Source organism: Poromitra crassiceps (genome assembly GCF_964638095.1).
Source record: "Poromitra crassiceps genome assembly, chromosome: 14".
NCBI classification, from domain to species: Eukaryota; Metazoa; Chordata; class Actinopteri; order Beryciformes; family Melamphaidae; genus Poromitra; species Poromitra crassiceps.
The window spans coordinates 27,972,803-27,992,574 of record NC_139633.1 but is presented as its reverse complement, the minus strand read 5'-3'; the positions used below and the strand labels follow the sequence as shown (position 1 = coordinate 27,992,574).

Below are 19,772 nucleotides of genomic sequence, written 5' to 3'. Positions count from 1 at the left end.
GACCTCTTTTATCCAAAGCGATTAGTGGACGACCCGCTCTACCTCCTGAGCTACAGCCGACGATGAACCGAACACACGGACACACAGCTCTCCAATTATAGCAGTAGGATTGGATGCAGGTGGTGTATGCTGATGGTATTTAATCTCTGGTCCTGGATTTGTTTGAAACAGTCACTGAAGAACTAAATCTAGGGAATGAAATTCAATAAACTGACAGTCCTTCAAGTCAGTTTTGGTGGAGCACAAAGTCCTTCATCACTTGTGTTAGTGGGAGGGAGTGGACTTGGTTCAGGCGATGTGTGCCCAGCGCTTGGCAAATCCGGATCCGACACACATGGGGCAGACTGCTAGGACACCTCTTGGCCTCCAGAAAGACCCTGAGCGCCTCGGCATCTGCCCTCTCCTCCAGCTGTGCGTGCTCCTGGGTCACCAGGGCCGGGTCGGCGCCATGGTCCAGGAGCACCTGGACAAAGGCTGCCTGGCACCTGTTATGCAGCACCTTATCCAGCAGGCGAGAAGCCACGTCACGGGTCAGAACGCCATCGGCCTGGAGCAGCAGGCGGAAGCAGTCCAGGTGTTTGCGTTTAGCGTTGATGTAGAGAGGAGACCTCTCGAGATCGCTGTCTATGTCAACAGCAGCACGGAACCTGATGAGTTCCTGCAGTATCTCCAGCCTTCCCAGCTTGGCAGCATAGTAGACCATGGTGTTGGGGTCGGCACTGGCTTCCAGGGGGATCCGGACGCAGTCCAGGTGACCGCTTAACAAGGCAGAGTAGAGAGGCATGATACCTGGGCTCCGTAGAACTCTAGAAGTAATGGTTTGCGCAATTTTAGTGACATTTTAAAGTTTAAAACATTGGCAATGTCAGACAACTGGACTCACAAAGGTGGCCATCAAGAGGCTCTGTCAACCCAAGATTGACCTATCCACAATTATGTAATAATCCATCGCAAAAATGTGTGAAAATGCTTGCATTCAAGCTGTATTACAAAATGTGGGTGTTATTACAAAATGAAGTGAAAATGTATTACATTTTGTCATGTTATTACATAGCCTAATGCAGTGTTATTACATAATGCATTGTTACAGAATATTAAAAAAAAGTGGTTGGTGGGCTGGCTGGCCTTTTTACGTTTAGGTCAGATAAGCTGAAGACGCAGGCCAAGTTACCATGGTGATCAAGCCCACTATGAAACGAGCCACCTTTGTGAGATGAAAAGGACTGGTCTTCAGGAAGCACCTGCATGGCTTAATAAACCTCAACAAATGATGAGCAAATGAAAAGTAAAAGTGTTGGGGGGGGGATAAGAGAAAAAATATATATTCTGGTCAAGAGTTAACCTGAACTAAAAGTACCACACACTGGGGCATTTCCCCTATCTCGCAGTGACATCATCAGCTCTGGATTCCAGCTGCTTTCAGAGGCACCAAAGTCCTCCGTGAGGCTCTGATGTCACGGTGACATCATCAGCTCTGGATTCCAGCTGCTTTCAGAGGCACCAAAGTCCTCCGTGAGGCTTTGATGTCACGGTGACATCATCAGCTCTGGATTCCAGCTGCTTTCAGAGGCACCAAAGTCCTCCGTGAGGCTCTGATGTCACGGTGACATCATCAGCGCTGGATTCCAGCTGCTTTCAGAGGCACCAAAGTCCTCCGTGAGGCTTTGATGTCACGGTGACATCATCAGCGCTGGATTCCAGCTGCTTTCAGAGGCACCAAAGTCCTCCGTGAGGCTCTGATGTCACAGTGACATCATCAGCGCTGGATTCCAGCTGCTTTCAGAGGCACCAAAGTCCTCCGTGAGGCTCTGATGTCACGGCCGCAAATCAAATCTATTGAGTGGGAAGTAACAGCATTTGTGAAATTGACAGTACCATTACAAGATGGAGTTTGGTGACTAATCTTGTGACCGTGTGACATAATGTGGAGATGAATGATGTCATAGACCTCCGAAAGAGACATTATTTCTCGTCGTTCTTATTGCATGACTGGTGTTTCAGGCTGGAAATCTGGACTTGATAATGCATCACATCCTGATTATAGTATGCGTGTGCTCATACAGCTTGGTATGCAGACACTTGTGCTGCAGTGGGAATAGACTAATACAGTAATTCTCAAACTACGCTAATCTAATCCACATTAAAGCCACAGATCCCCATTTGATGAGATTTTGTCTCAGACCCAAATCTAAGAATATTTTGTATTGTTAGTGTAGCAAAGCCAAGGCTTTGCAGTGGAGTCAGGCAGAGAGATAATCTCGGTTTTGTAATTTGTAACAATCCGTGTGCCCCTTACCAGTGTTGGGCAAATTACTTTCAAAATGTAATATACTACATATTACTAGTTACTTTCATTTGAAAGTACTAAGTTACTTTACAATATTATTGTCTGTGTAGTAGGGTAACTCATTACTTAGAACACTACTTTTGTATTACTTTCACCAAAATAACAACTGCAGTAGCAGAATGACATTGACGCCACGAAAGATAATTTATACCATCTTCAAGTCAGTGTAAACCGTCCAACATTCTAAATGTGATATTTAGGGGTTCAAGCCCTGAAGGGGCTGAAACCCTATTGTTTTTGTGCCGGTTTATTATTATTATTATTCCCGTTCTTGTTCATCTGCCCCAACGCAAATTCCCGTGAGTTGGTAAATGGTAGAGACCTAAAACCTGGCCCAATGACAGATATTGTTGGCTGGTAGGTGCTCAAAAAAGATTTTTCGAATCGGCCTGAAGGTGGCGCTATAATCGACGGTTTTACGTTAAAGGCCATAACTTCCACGCCGTTGGTCCGATTTTCAAACTTTTTTTTTCCAGATGTTCAGGTGGACCTGCTCTACAAATTTGCCATAAGGACCCTCAATGTCCGTCTGGAAAATTTTTGAGATATTTGGAAAAGTTTGGAAAACACATTTTTTGCATCTCCTCCTAGACCGTTTGACCGATTTGCACTAGAATCTCCAGGAAGCATCTTTGGAGCAAGCTCTACAACCGTGCTTTTTGCATTTTTGAAAATCTACTTTAGTTTCAGAGATATTGATCGTTAAAGTTGAGAGAGGGCGTGGCCTCACAGCTAAATTGTCATAAATTCATGACCGATTAAGGAATCTTCACGAAACTTGCAGGAGGTCTTCAGAGACCATCCCAGACCATGCGTGTCAAATTTGGTGCAATTCGACCAAAAGGGGGCGCTATAGCAGCATCCAGTACCTGTACCTTCTAAATTGTTTGATTTTGAAGGGCGGCAGGAAGTGCTGATTCATTGGAATTATGGCCAGCCTGACGTCTTGTATTGACACTTGACACTTCTGAGCTGATTTCAGAAAAGAAAGTGTCATTTGGCCTGTAGGGGGCGCTATTGTTTGCCTATGGGGCGCTACAGCAATGTATCTCCGCAACCGTAACTCGTAGAGACTCACGGATGGCGGCGTTGGACTCGGGGTGGAAAAGTAACTGAACGAGGCCTGGAATCACCATCGCACCTTCCGTTTCCCAGATAGAAGCAAAAATTATTGTGCTTGCTGACAAGCAAGGCACAATCTTAAAGTCCGACATACTTATTATTAGGGGTTCAAGCCCCGAAGGGGCTGAAACCCTATTGTTTTTGTGCCAGTTTATTAGGGGTTCAAGCCCTGAAGGGGCTGAAACCCTATTGTTTTTGTCTTGTATTAAGCGTCATGTGATACATGTGTTATTTATGTTTGTCCATTGATACCTGTAGCCTTTTATGAGATCAGCATCCCTTCAAAAGCTTTAAATAGCTTCCTGGGAGACCTGGCACACTCCCATTGTTAATCTGATGTTGGTGATGATTATGATGACGATGATAATGTATGGTGATGATAACGATGATGTTATGTGTGTGTGTGTGTGTGTGAATACATTTAATTTAATTGCAAGTGTAAACACAAATGGAACTTCTGATGGTCTACTTCCTGTAATTAGCCTACTCTCTTATCATGCTGGGCTGTCTTCTAGGCCTACATGAGGTGAATTGGGGGGAGAGAGAGAGAGAGAGATAGAGAGAATACACTAAAAAGATAGGCTATTGGTCACCTAACTGTAGGCCTACTGTAAATAGAGGTGTGTGTGTGTGTGTGGGGGGGGGGGGCAGACTTGAAGCTTTTATGAGAGCAAAGGCAGGCTCTGTGGTGGTGTAAGAGATAGTATTCCAGCTTTTGGGAGGCTATTTGTAAGTTGCCTAACCTATCTTCACGTCTAAATTACAATTTGTTCTTATTCATTTGGGTATTTTGGCAGTTTAGATGCTGGAGGGCCTAAGTGAACACACTATTATTATTATTATTATTATTATTATTATCAGCATCATCATCATCATCATCATCATCACCACCATATTGTTGGAATTTCTCCCATCAGATGTGGACTGCATGGATGATGGATGAGACAGCCGGACACAGCTGCAGTCAGGCTCACGACATTAAACTGTAAACATCAATATGACCGCGACCAGCTTGTCTCGCTGAGCTTTATGAATGAAACGGCCCGCACTGAAAAAGGCACTTCCTTATAACGCAGCACGCACGGCTACCGTCATACATTACGCTGCACGCAGCCACAGAGCTGCAGCACCTTACAGTAGCCTTCAAAAATAAAAGCATAGAGCGCTACAACATGTCAGTTTCAGTTTGATTTGACAGTGTTTGTGTCAACTTTTGTATCTGTTCTTGCAATTTTGTTGTTCATAAATTGATCCAATAATGTACGATTAGCCTATGTGATTAGAAGAAGAAGGAGTACGGTATGTGATTAGAAGTAGCCTACGTTTATTTTGAAAAGCAACGAGAGGAAGTCCTGCAAGTAATTTTTGGTAACTTACTTTCTTCCTGACTCCAGCAAGACACTGACCTACCTCACTGAGCCACAACCTAACTTCCACGGTAAGTCTGTTAATTACTCATCTTAATCACATGAAAATCATTTGCCAACATGTTGAGAGTACAATTGGCCTCTGTGGAACAACTTGAAAGTCACTTTTGTAACGTAATACAAGAACTGTAGCCTCAATTAGGTATGGCGGCGGCAGATCAATGCTAGGGTTAGCCTCTGATGTGCCGACACTGATGCGTCTCAGGCAAACTGCTAACGTTAATATTAAGCTAACCCGGTCCAGAGTTTTAATTTAACTGCTCTCAGTCACACCCGTCAAGATAGTCACCAATGCAAGCGTGGTAGGGATGTCAGGTTAACCACACAGAATAGTTTGGAGCAGTTACGTTTGTCAGTCTATAAATTAGGCTACTTTGCACACAGTCCTTTCTCCCCCACTCCCCAGTCAGTCAGCCCCTCCCATCCCTGCTGTTGTGAGCGCTGGCTGTCAGCCTCACGTAACGTTAAACACTGGGGACAGATCTCCTCCTGGAGAAAATAAACTAACGTCATTAGCCACAAATCTGGTGATTTATTCTGGATTAACGTGACCAGCAAGCAGCAGTAAGCCAGGCAATGACGATAGCTAAGTAGCATGTGCTTTTATCACAGCTAAGTCATCAATGCTAATTATTACCATCAATGTTAGCGGAGGTTTAGCTAACATATTAGCATCAATCCTAGCGGAGATTTTTCTCTGTTAAAACCACATTTCCAGAAATGGCAGTGGCAAGAGAATACACACAAGCTTAGATAAGGGGCTTACCTACATGTCTATGAGGGGGGATTGTGTTCACAACATGTACAACTAACGTTACTTGCTGGTATGTCTAACCAGAGAGATACGAGGAACAGTACAGCCACACTCAGACAGCCAGGATATGAGGGAGCGCTTGTAATTTACACCAGCGCAGCTGAGTGCATGCTGAAACTGTCATGAGCGGGTGGAGTTGAAGGTGTTACCGGTGGGCATGTTATGTAATCGGTGTAAGGCTCCCCACCGTGTAACACCGGTAACACCTAATATCGTGGCAAGCCTAGTGCCCAGTTGAGAACGGGTACCCTCCCTTTGGCTATTGAGGTTGGCAGGTTGAATTCTATTGCTGAGGAGGAGAGACTTTGTACTGTATGTGAATTAGGTGTTGTGGAAGAGTATTTTCATTTTTTGTTTCATTGTACGCTATATGAGGAACCGAGATTGTCTCTATTTCAGTTAATGCAAAATAAGAAACCGGAACTATTTTGGTCAGGAGATGATGCTAAGTTGGAATGGCTATTCAGAGATTAAGTCTTCAGTTTGGCCAGGTTTATTGGGAGTGCTTGGAAACTCAGAATGGAGAAGTTGTTCATCTGAATATACAACTCTGTCTTGTTTATGTTTGAGCTTTTTGTAGCTTGTTTGTTGATTTGTTTGTATTGTTGAACTTGAATGATTTGTGTCTTGTAAGCCCAGATGGGTTGGGCACCATGAATATGGTGCATGACACAGAAATAAAAATGTATCTATCTATAGATATAATCAACTCAATTGAATCATCAATCATGAATGCAGACAAAATGAATTCAGGTCGAGCAATGTTTATTTGTGCCATTTCAGATGCCAAAAAAACGCAGAATGGCAGAGATTGCCCAAAAGAGATTCACCAAAGCAAACGTAAGTCATTTCAGCAAAAGCCAAGGTATGGCAAGGTAGGTGGTGGGGGGTGAAGGGTGGTGGATTAAGTGTGTGAAATCGGTTGTGCAATAGTCCATTTCGGTGAGTCACTTCTATATGCAATTGAGTTAGCCTATGTGACATGTAGGCTATAGTAAACATATATTTTTTAATTCCAGTGAATGATATAGCCTACATGTAGTGTTACATATTTTATTTTTTAGTGATTTTTTCTTCACTGACTCACAGGCAGTGCATCAAAATGAATGCTGCAAATTGTACAAGGAACACTCTAACCTCTAAAAATATTAATGTTTAGCCTGCAAAAGCAGTTACATTGATGTAGCCTACTTTGACATGACCAACACACAGCAGTAAAAACAATAATAGGCTATAGCCTATAGTGTGAGGAAGTGTAACCTCTGTAAACACCTGTTTAACACTATGGTAATTATCCCTGCCTGCCAGAGAATACTTTATTGTTGTTGGAGTGTTTATGTCCAAATAACCTAGCATGAACAACAGTAATGATATCAAGAAAATCCTTATGATTATTTATCATGATATTGATTTCAACCAGATCACCTAGCCCAAATTTTTTATACAGCCCCCTGGACAAAAAATGCATACGGTACTGGATACAGTAACTCTGTCTACAAACTATAACCGCCAGTCAATAAATACTTTGCAAGGTAGCTTTTGTATGCTTAACAAACAACATAATTGGTAGAATGATGTAGACTAAGTAAGGAGATCTGCTTATTGCGCACTTCTTCGGCATCTGCAAGAGAGCAGGAGAGAGAGAAGAGTAGAGGGGAGGAGAAACAAGCCACTTTCAGACATGAACTCCGGGTCAGGTCAGACTTGAACTCCGGGTCAGGTCAGACATGAACTCCGGGTCAGGTCAGGGTTGCTTGCCCTGAGCCTGACCCGGGCGATAGGTGAAGTGTACCCTTTCAGACATCAGGCATGTTGCTTTCATACATGTGGAGCACCTCCGTGTGTAAAGTAGAGAGGGGGCGGGGGTGGGGGGAATTTGGGCATGACCACACAATGGGGAGTTGTGAAAACTGACCACACAGCTGTACTTCACTGTCTGACCATAGCCTTAAGGGAATCACATTGACATTCACACAAACTATCACAATATGCAGAGTCTGAAAACAAGTTGCTAAAAATACATAATGGGCGATAACTAAATCTATATATTTTGATTCCATCTAATCTAATTCGATCTAAATAGATAAAAAATGTATTGATTCATTCATTCAACTGCCTAACGTTCACGGCATATAATGTTTTGCGCATAACGTTAGTAATGAATTAAACAACCCTACAACTCACGGCCAGATGCATCCATTTCCTTGAGTCTCAAGCGCTACAAAGAAAACAGGTCTTTGCTATGTTCAGTCCTGAAATGCATCAATCCTACTAGAATTATACAGAATAGAGGAAGCGAGAAGTTTTTACCTTCAAAATAAAATCAATGTTGTATTACTTAGTAACAAAAAATCAGAACGGTCGACTCACTACGGGTTAAAATTGACTTTTCGAAGGGAGCAAATATTCTTCCAGTTTATCTCTGTTCTGTATATTTTGGATCACACATACAAAAAAACATTACACGTGCATTTACTGTAATTTTTGGACTATAAGGCGCACCTGAATATAAGCCGCAGCAGCTAAATTGAATGTGTACATATATAAGCCGCACTGGACTATAAGCCGCAGGTGTTTTAATGTTTAATTACCATAAGGGTTCGTGCACAGAGGGGATTGTCGGGAAAGAGATGGCTGTTTGAGGAAGCTCCCATTTATTAACATTTCAACAAACAAGTTGCATATTTGCATAACGTATTCAAGTGTTACCATTTAGTGCAATAGTAGCTACAGAACATGTACTGTGCTGTGTAAACTGTACTGTATCACATAGCATTTCAGACACACAAACTTTTCAACTTTCAAACTTAAACGGTGCGCTCCCAGCGCACGTACCGGCAGTGATCTACAGCAGTGGTTTTCAACACGGCTGCTTAAAATATACGGTAATCAGCCTACCAGAAAAGTCATTAATCCTTGTCTTCATCTTTTAGGCTAAGGTGCAGTACACGGCTGTAACCAGAAAAGTCAAGTCATTAATCCTCATCTTCGTCTTCTTCCTGCGTACTAAAACCACCAAAGTCCTCATCTTCAGTGTCGGAAACGAACAGGCTCAGGGTGGCTTCATCAGCCACTCTCCTCCCTCCTTCGTTGTCGCTCTCAAAACTAGAGCTGGGTATTGGTTCAAATTTCAAGAATCGATTCGATTCCGATTCACAAGGTTGCGAATCGATTAATTTCGATTCAATTCGATTCCGATTCGATCCATTTTCAATATTGATTTGGTTAGTGATACCAAAACGTGTTTTTTGAGCTGTACCCTGAATTACATGACTGTCCAGTTATGTAACACAGGGGTTCCCAACCAGCCAAGTAGATACATGGGGAAAAAAAGTTGCAGACCTGTTGTCAATTTTAATGGTTTTAGTTACACATATATTTACTCACCAGGTGGTGACAAAGGGTAAATAACAGCCTTTTCATCTGTCAATAAAGACACTTTCAGAATTATGCACAGTGATTTGAGTTCAGCCTATATAATTTCTAAAAGTAGATATTAATAATTTTCAAACATTTCCATTCATGTAGCCTACAGTATTTATGTTTTTGTTTCAACTACAAACATAATTAAACGTCAACTTGAAACTATGTTTCAACTACCACACACAGCATAATATTTTAGCCTGTTTATTATTATTTTTTATTTTTTTTAATTAAAAAAAAATTGATCTCTGGACATATGAATCGATAATCGAGGATTAAAATGAAAATCGATTAAAAATCGGAGAATTGATTTTTTGAACCCAGCCCTACTCAAAACCAACAAACTCCTCTTCGTCACTGTCGGAATCGAACAGCCTCTGAAGGGCCTCAGCTGTGGCGGCGTCCTCCTCTTCATCACGCAGCAGTCCAGCCTTTCGGAACCCGTTGGTGATCGTGGATGTTTTGACACTCCTCCACGCTGTCAGGATCCACTCGCAAACTTTGAGCGGAAGTTGCTTTTCGCATGCGACCAGTTTTGGTGAATGATTAGCGAATGAAAGTGAATGAAAACTTCCTTTGCACAAACTGTCTCGCTCTCGTAATGTCTGTCTGTCTTGCTCTCGTTCTGTCTCTCGTACCACTCTCGGTTCCACTTTTACTTTTGCGCACTACCTGTCTCACTCTTTTCCGGCCTCCAGCTTTTCCTGCTGGAGCCCGCCGCTTAAAGGTGGGGGGCGCGGACCGGCCATAGAGCCCATAGAGTTAAAGGTGGTGGACTGTCACCTGTAAAATCCATAGATTTAGGAGGTCCCCTAGTGGCCGTTAGCTGTAAAAATCCATAGATTAGCCGCACCGTTATATAAGCCGCAGGGTCGAAAAATGGGGAAAAAGGCACGGCTTATAGTCCGAAAATTACGGTACTTTATTTAATTGCCGTTATTGCAAAGGTTAGACCTGGAAGTTTCCGTTTTATACTGCCTGACTTGACGCTATACTTGGAATTTGTGGTTCTGCATGTGAATCTTCACAAACGCTGTGTAAACGTTAAATCAACGTTAAATTACACCTGTTCTAGTCATCAGCCTATCAGTACACAGCAGATTACACCTGGTCTAGTGATGAGCCTATCAGAATACTTTGAATTTGTTGAAGCAAAAGATACCCACCAATGACAGGGAGGGAGAAGTCAGTGGTATGTTTGATTTTTCATTAAGAGAAAGTACTGCTGATATTGATAGTTGCAAATGAGTATTGTATCCATTTAATTTTTTTAGTATTGATACTTATCGATACTATTGATACCTGTTGCAAATGAGTATTGTATCCGTTTAAAAATGTTAGTATTGACTTTTATTCATACTATCAATACATTTGACAACCCTAATCGGCGTGCACGTTTGCCGATAGACGCCGATATGACCACTTTTTTTACAGACCATATAATGCTGCTGAAGCTGCTTTGAGCGTCTAATAGCGTTGTTTGTCCAGCAGAGTGCGCCGACTCAATTTTACATTCAGCACTGCAGCACATGTTTGTGGAGAGAGGGGGGGGTGCATCGTCCATGCTTTGTTTACTTTGTGGGTTGAATATGATCAGAGCGTGAAACGCAAGCGGAGACAGAAGCAGCAGGCAGTCAGACAGATGTGCTGGTGTTGTGGACTAGTGTTCATGTCTTCACGGTAAGAATGTTAGTTTGTGAAATATGTAGGCTACTGGAAAATTAATAAACAATGACCCCATCATTTCCCCTTTCAATAATGTTGTCCCGTTGCCTGACAACCGCCATGTCACTCAGTTTATCACCAGCCTAACGTAGTTTGTCAGACACCATACAGCAGCAGATGCTAATGCATTAGCTTCCCCTAACGTAACAAAGCATCACCAGAGCAAAGGTTTGCAGCTCATCAGACAACATTGGACTGGATTGAGTCTGTTTTTTACGCTATCTAATGCTATCTTAACTTACCTAATGCTAGTTGCAAGATGCAATGCTGGAAAGTAGATGGATAATAATGTCCACATTATTTACTCTCCGTGAAAATGAGCATAATCATAATGTCACCTGAATGTAGCATTAGCTATTAAATTCCTTGTCAGCTTAGTGGATGTGTGTGTTTTCACATAAATAACACGGCTGACGCTGCTGATCTCTCGATTCGGCAGCAACCATGAGTTGTGACCGTTGTGAACATTATAACATTAGATGACGCATGAGTGATGCTCTGTTTGTTTTGAGCATGTAGTCACACAAAACTGTTTTGTTCAGTACACCCTCAAACCAAACAATTCCAATCACAAAGTTTTCCACTGAACCTTTTCCCTGAACCTGTATAGCAAATAACACGGCTGTCAGCTGATTTGGTGTAAAACGCTTGGACTATTATTATCAATGTCAGTCTTGATTCGGCAGCAACCATAACTTGTGACCGTTAACATTATACAGCCAAATATTTCTAAATATGACATGTTTTAAACAAGGGGGAGAAGGAAAAAACGTTTCTTTTTTAGTCCAATCCATTGAAATACAGTCCCTAAATATGAATAGGAAAATGAATTAGTGAAGATTAAGCTTTTTTGAATAGACTATACAGAATAGAACACATGCACTACAAATTAGTTTAGTTCCAGCTCAAATATAATATATAATTCAGTTAGTATGATGCTTTTATTGATTTATATATTACAGATGGCTGAGGGTGCAAGAATAGCATAGCATAGCCTAAGCATAGCCTAAATAAAGCATGACAGTCTGTCTGCTGCACTTGCCCCCCAAATGACTAAATATCCTCCCCTGCTCTGGAAGTAACATTTCTTTAGGACAACTGAGAGATGATGCTTTGTTGATTTATTTCAGAGTGGATTTTTAATTATTAACACACCCAAACAGCTGAATAATGTTTACTACTCTGGTCTTAATCATCCATGTTCACATAGTCCTACCTGATGACGAGGTGGGTCCCTGGATCACGGGTAACCACAACCGGGTCATTGTTGACAGATGATGAAGTCCTGTGAGCTAGGGTTGTCAAAAGTATCGATAGTATCGATAAAAGTCAATACTAAAAATTTGAAACGGATACAATACTCATTTGCAACAGGTATCGATAGTATCGATAAGTATCAATACTAAAAATTTGAAATGGATACAATGCTCATTTGCAACTGTATCAATATCAGCAGTGCTTTCTCTTAATGAAAAATCAAACATACCACTGATTTCTCCCTCCCTGTCATTGGTTGGTATCGTTTGCTTCAACAAGTTCAAAGTGTTCTGATAGGCTGATCACTAGAGCAGGGCTAATCTGCTGTGTAAGGTCAAAGTTTTTAATGAGTTTTATCAGGCCTAGATTATGGAGAAGCGTCCATCTGTCTTTGTTTATTCTTTATGCCTCTTGATGTGTATTGTTGTCATCCCGCCGCATGGTATCGAAAATGGTATCGAGTATCGATATTTTCCTGGGTATCGGTATCGAAGTAGACATTCTAGTATCATGACATCCCTACTGTGAGCTAGTTTATCCAAAACTGTGCATTTCTCCGTTTGTACCTATTTGATGCACTTTGTCTTTGGCGAAGTGTTTAGACAAATTGCCCATGTTTCCAACGTTGCTAGTGAACGATTTATCGCACTTATGCAACGTGAATTGTCAGCATTAACTCGAGTGAAGTACAACCAGACTTTTGATCGCTCCGTTCTTTCTTAATGTGTTGCGGTGTCTTCTCGGCTCTGCTGCCTTCCCTAATCAGTGTGTGTAGTGTGTACATGTGTGTGTGCTGCCCGCCCAGCCCCTCCCCTCCCCTCTCTCCTCTCAGGCATGGCTCCTCGCTGCAGCAGGCTGCTTGCTGCCTGTCTCTCATCTGAGAGAGAAAGCAACACGGAAATCGCAAAAAAGACAATCAATCTTCAATCAATTTTCTTAATTTCTCCAGTACCAATAAGAGAACCGTTAACATGAAAGCTTATTCTCTGGTATCTCGAAATCCGGCCCTGGGGCCCGTTTGGTACCGGGTCTCTGTACCCATCCCTAATTATCGGTGAAATGGTTATCGGTCCACATCCCTAATGTGTAATGCGTAGGGATAGGTATTGTTTGGATTTTATCAATACCGGTACTGCTTATCAATACTGTACTTATCGATACTGATAATGCTCTCCATTATTTGATGCAAAAAATAGACATGCCATGAAAATATGGAAAAACATTCAACAGTAATTTTAGAGTTATTACTCATTACAAGTTAAATCCCGGAAAAGGCCTATTTCTCTGCTATGAAAATGTTGATTTATTAAATCTAGCTCACATATGTAATAGAAATATGAATTATTTTGAAAACTGGAACCCTTTGACCAGAGAAAACTACCGGTACTGTACTTTTCCCCATATCACTCTTAAGGGGAAATCATACTACAACATCCAGAATGTATTATGTTCATCATTGAGTAGAAACTCAATACCAAGTTGGCAACTTTAAGGTCCCATATTTTGCTAATATGACGCATTATTATTTGATTGTTGGCCTACTCTAGAATAGCTTTGCATGATTCACAGTTCAAAAAACTTGGTGGCTCTTTTGTACAGCTTGTACTGGAAAAACAGTCATGAGGATTTCCAACTTCCAATCGTGGAAGTTGGAAACCCTCATTAATGTTTTGTTTGCATCTGTGTTTGCCCTGCCTTTTTTAGACAAAATGGCAACCATGAAAAGAAGGGTCTATCCACCTTATTTTTGAATGCCCCGCTGTAAAATAATGTGACTGATTGTTGCAGCTTGCGCATTTCCTCATTAAAACTCTGACGCTGAGGAAAAAAAGTTGCGGGGGGGAATTACACCGGAAGAACCACCCATAAGGCATCATGGCATCTCGAAATAAGCTGGATAAAGGTTGTTAGTTTGTTTTTGGAGTTAAATACACAATCCCTGCATTTTTCATTTTGGCTAAATGGGGTTCACGCCACACTTTACGCCAGCTCTGTGAGTATTAACTACTTTGAATGCGGGTCTGTTTGACCACAACAAGCATTGTCTGCCGGGCAAGCGGCAAGCCTGAGTGTAAGCTGCCCTAGCAAAGCTAGCCACAGCAGCTAATGTAAACGCTAAACAAATCCGCGACGTCCTCACCAGGTTTGGTTTAATGTAATGCCAGCTCAGATGTTTCCTTCCTCTCGGAACCTGTGCGGGACAGGGATTGCAAATTGCAATTAGGGATGTCACCGTGTACACGTGTACACGGCTGACCGGATATTAAATCATAACTGCTTAGAAAAAACAATAACCAACTACACGTCTGCGTCACATCAGCTGTGACTGTACCTTTAAGACAGGCAGCTTTATGACAGTCTGCCCTGCTGGAAAGTGGTGTGGTTGTAATTGTAAACATGGAGCCAGTGTCACCGCATGAAAATAAAACGTTTAACAGTTACATCGTGGTCCACAAGTTATTAAACATAACATTGGCGACGAGGATGATGGATACTCTGCTCTCACCTCTCTCCCTGTTCCTCGCCCTGCCTGGCGAGCCACTGATCCTGTGGGTTTGCTGGCATGAATCCTTTGAAACGTTCATACTAGGGCTAGCTGATGCTAACGTTGAGAGCAAGAAAGCCCTGCTGATACACAACGTGGGCAACAAGGGACAACGGATTTTTCGTACTCTCGGACCCACTCCTAATATGCAGACTGTATCCCACTGCTGTCTAGGGCTGGGTATTGGTTCAAATTTCAACAATCGATTCCATTCCGATTCACAAGGTTCCAAATCGATTACGGTAATTCTGATTCAATTCGATCCGATTTGATTAATTTCGATTTGGTTAGTGATACCAAAACATGTTATTTGAGCTGTATCCTGAATTACATGACTGTCCAGTTATGTAACACATCAATACTGGTATTAATATTGACATTTGACGGCAAATGAATATGAAATATCAGTACCGTAAATTTCGGACTATAAGCCGCGGCTTTTCCCCCATTTTTCGGCCCTGCGGCTTATATAACGGTGCGGCTTATCTATGGATTTTTACAGCTAACGGCCACTAGGGGACCTCCTAAATCTATGGATTTTGGTACGAGAGACAGAACGAGAGCAAGACAGACAGACCCTGATTGGATGATGTTGCAAAAAATGTGCCTCGCGACCTGATTGGAGCACTGTGCCACTACGCTCTCTCAGCCACTACTGTAAAACACCCTCCCTCCCTCGCTCCGGGGGAAAAATGGCGGCGATTGAGCCAGAAAGGCAGTCTGAATGAAATTGAATGTAACATTCCCAATTCTATGTATTACATTCTAAAAAATTAACGGCAACATTTTGGAAGGCTAAGCCACACAACTAGCTCGTTGTAATCTAACATCATGCTTCAAAAGATGGAGAACTGGCTGTGTTACGACGATGAGGGTAAGGACTCAAAACGGTCTCCGCTGATAAGACATTAAAACACCTGCGGCTTATAGTCCGGTGCGGCTTATATATGTAACAAACATGCAATTTAGCTGCTGCGGCTTATATTCAGGTGCGCCTTATAGTGCAGAAAGTACGGTACTTAATGACTGAAACTGTTGAAAACGGCAAGGACCAAGACCCCTCCCAGAATGTTGACAGTATTGCATCTTTCAAAAATATGCTGTGGCCAGAAATAGCTTCAAAATGAGTGTTTAGTTACTCTTTAAGTTAAAATACAAATTTTGCTTGGATATGAAAAAGATTCTCAGAACAAAGGCTGTAAATTGTACTAGGAACTCTAACTTGGTGCATCATTCAAAAATATTACATTAATAATTCACCCCAAAGTAGTTACAAAATACAAATATACTTTTTATTTTATTTTTGTCATGACCATTTAGCCTACAATCAAACTACAGCCCTGAACAACACAATACTGTGCTATGTGCTGCAAGTTGTGCAGACTCTCCAGTCAGCATCAGTGTGACAAGCAGAGTGACTGACACCACCAGTGCTTTCTTTAGTAAAGTAATGCAGTCAGTCACTACTCCATATCAAAACAAGAGATGAGGCTGAGGGCGGCTCCACTCGTCGTCGTTTATATAGTGAGATGCCGCTGACTCTCTCTGCTGACTGCAGTTTCGTTTTGATGCTTTGTTTCACAGATTTATACATGTTGGGGATTATGTCTACAGCAGCGGTCTACATTCAGATGTTTGCGTCGCACCATAACGTAGTTCACATTCGGGTACCTTCGGGAACCTTTTGAAGCTTTCATTCATTCATTCAATACAGGCGTATATCCTTGCATACGAAATTTGCTATAGCCTTGGTTATTTTTAGGGCACATGGAGAGTTGGCTGGTAATTCTAATGAATCGTTCAGTCTATTTTGTGTCTATTTTGTTTCAGTCCAGACGACTTGCCTTCAGATAGCAGGAGATCTGGCTCGCTAGGTGATGTCTCATCAGGTCACAGGTGGAGGTCACAGGTCACATGCTACTGAGCCCATTACCATTTGAATACTCAACAGTTACATTGTAGTGTGGATGAGCAGAAACGTAAACATTTGAAAACACAATGATTTGGTTACATCACATTGTGTTTCCCCTACCATTCTACAGGCCTGCCAGGCTAACAGCGCCCCTGCCAGGCCAGAAAATAAATAGATTTTCTTTTCTTTCTTCTTTTTTTCTGCTCTCCCCAAAATCTCAATAAACCTTTATGGCATACTATTACTACTAGTGTTGACAGTAATAGAATATGCCAAATCATTCAAAACAATAAGCATTTTGCTTGTAGAAGCATCGTGCCAGCGTGCAACAATGTGCAACAACGTGTGTTGTTGCCTGGGAAACGCTCATCCCATAATATACCTGTTCGCATCACATCCCATAATAGTATGATGATATTTGGGATGCCATTGCGAACATATAGGCGAACAGGTTAGCTAAAAGTTTAGCATTGCCAGTGAGGGTCCCCACCGTTGCCATCGGGGTATGTTTCAAAATCCCTCCAGGCCTGAAAAATGTTCTAGGGGAAAGCAGTGGAAAATGCTAAAGTCGAAATGACAATATACTTTTGTAAATAATTGTCTGCCTTGTTTATTTGTGTTTCAGATGGAGGTGGTTGGCGAGCCTGATGACCCTGGCTGTCTGGGCTCTGGAGCAATCCATCACCTTCAAACTCCCTTCCCCCTCCCCCTCCCCCCATCCCGAAACGATGACTCCCCACCCCCATCCCCTCCCTTTGCAACATTGCGTGTGCATGTTGCTACAAAACCTAAACAAACAACATTACCACATGTTGTGCCAAAACCTAAACAAACAACATTACCCGTTGTGCCAAAACCTAAACAAACAACATTACCCGTTGTGCCAAATACTCTGAATACCTCTGGTGAAACTCTGAAAATCTCTGAACAATCTCTGTTTCTGTCTGATCAACCACTGCCTAACTTTGACAATGCTCTTGATCAAAATAACCACAACTCTGATTCCCCTATGCTCCAGCACTCTATTGTTGAAAAGCAAGATCCTGCCATCATGGTTGATCCATTTGATGACCCAACAACTGAAGCAAAGCTGCTGACAAGTAACCACCCTGATGAAAGTGCACTTAGTGTGACCAGTATTCCCAGCGCACCTGCTAAACATTCCTTACAAGGTTCATTTTCACAAGGTTTTGCACTATTTAAGGATAATGCTGGGAAACAATGTGTAGCTAACAGTTTATCAGCTGTAATGATGAATAAGGTGAAAAGCATAACAACTTGGAGTGACAACAGACACAGAAATGACGTTGACTCTGTTCTTATTGAAGGGAATAAGTTATACAGCTACCTTAAATGCACCGGTCAAATACGTGGAACAAATAATCATCTGCTGATTGGAGAGTTGCCAAATGAATACGTGATGAACAACGTGCAGTTCTCAATAAATTGTGGCTTGCCTTTGGCTGGACTTGTTGGTGTCATTGATGAAGCTGATGATTTGTATATGAGGGATATCAATGTACCATTCGATTTGGCTATTCAAAGATCATTGCTAGATAATGATGCTTGCTTTGTCACTTTGAATAATAATACATGTGTGATTGTTAAGCAAGGCCAGTATTTTGCTGTGTTTGATCCTCATATGCGTGACAGCCAGGGGCTTGTGGATCCACATATAGGAACTGCTGTAGTTGTTTACCATACTGAACCCACAACGGTGTATCATCACTTGAAGACCCTGGCCATACAACTACTTCCTGAACACTGCAGACTTGAACAGATGCCATTTGAGGTTACAGGAGTCAAAGTGACCATCACAGGTAACATGATGCAACATGGTGAACAGCCAACCACCAGCAGACAGTGTGTCCAAAACATTTCTGTTAAACAAAACCAAGAAGAGGGCAGACCACTTTACAGTGCAGTTTTGCAAGGCAAATACAAACGGAAATGCACAAATAAAGCAACTGGGCAAAGTTATGAAAATGTGACTAAAAAGAACAGATACACTTTAGATGGGGAAATGAAGCACCTGGAAAATAGTGAAAATCTTGCAATGATAAATATGGACAATGAAGCGCACATAGACAATTCATCAACCTTCAATGATACTGTTAAAGCAATTGCAGACAATGACTCACAGACCACAGTCAATACTAGCCTTTCTGACTTCACAAAAGAAACTCAGACTGCAGCGTGGCCTAATAGTTCAAATCCCTCTTATGACCATGATCCAGATGTATGCTCAGAAGACATTATGATAAGCAAAGTAATCACTTCTGATTTCTCATTCAAGCCTTTGACCTCAGCTACACGGCAGAGATTATGTTCTGAATTCAATTTGAGAAATGACAATCACCCAAACAAGGTACAGGATGTAGATTTTTCCCCAATGGGTCAAATATGTGAAACAAAGCCAATAAAAGGTGATGGGAATTGTTTCTTTCGATGTTTGTCAGATGCTCTCACAGGAAATGAAAATGGACACATGAAAATCCGCCGCTCTGTGGTCAATCATCTTACCCAACATGCATCAGGATTTCAAAAATACTTACCAACAGCACAATCCTCTGTGCCAGAACATGTAAGGATATCTAATATGAAGTGTTCAGGATCCTTTGCAACAGACCTTGAAATTTGGGCAGCTGCTGACCTGCTGAATGTTGATATATACACTTACAACAGAGACAGGTGGAATTACTATCCAAGTGATCATTTTGTTGGCGACTTTGAGAGTGATAATAGAAATGGTGAAGCTATTTACCTGTATCACAAGAATGAGAATCATTATGATAATGTAACATGTGTCAAACACAAGTACAATACTTCAGTATGCTCATGCCATACTACACATGATAATTTGAATAAACATGATTCAAGTGTAAAAGCAGAACATCACAAAGAACAATATGCAAATCATTCAAGGAAAACAAAATTGGATGAGATGAAAAAAAGATATGCTTTAAACAAAGATAGCATTCTAGAAGGAAAAAAGATGAAGTATGCTAATGATAGTAATTTTCAGAGCTACTCATGTGAACAGAGCAAAAAAATGTATGCTGAAAATGCAGATTTCGTGAAAGAACAGAGGAAAAAAAGGTATGGTGATTTCGAGAGAGAACAGGATAAAAAAAGATATGCTGAAAATCCCGATATGAAGAGAGCTCAAAGCAAAAAGAGATATGCTGAGAATCCAGATT

The 19,772-nt window shown here is 41.7% G+C and overlaps 1 long non-coding RNA gene across 1 annotated transcript; it reads left to right on the top strand.

Moving 5' to 3' along the window:
- The first annotated feature begins 4,860 nt into the window (after window positions 1-4,860).
- LOC310788982 lies at window positions 4,861-17,966 on the top strand. The gene is made up of 3 exons (XR_014553321.1): window positions 4,861-4,907; window positions 6,494-6,550; window positions 17,198-17,966. It is a non-coding gene; the product is annotated as an uncharacterized lncRNA (long non-coding RNA).
- Window positions 17,967-19,772: the final 1,806 nt, after the last annotated feature.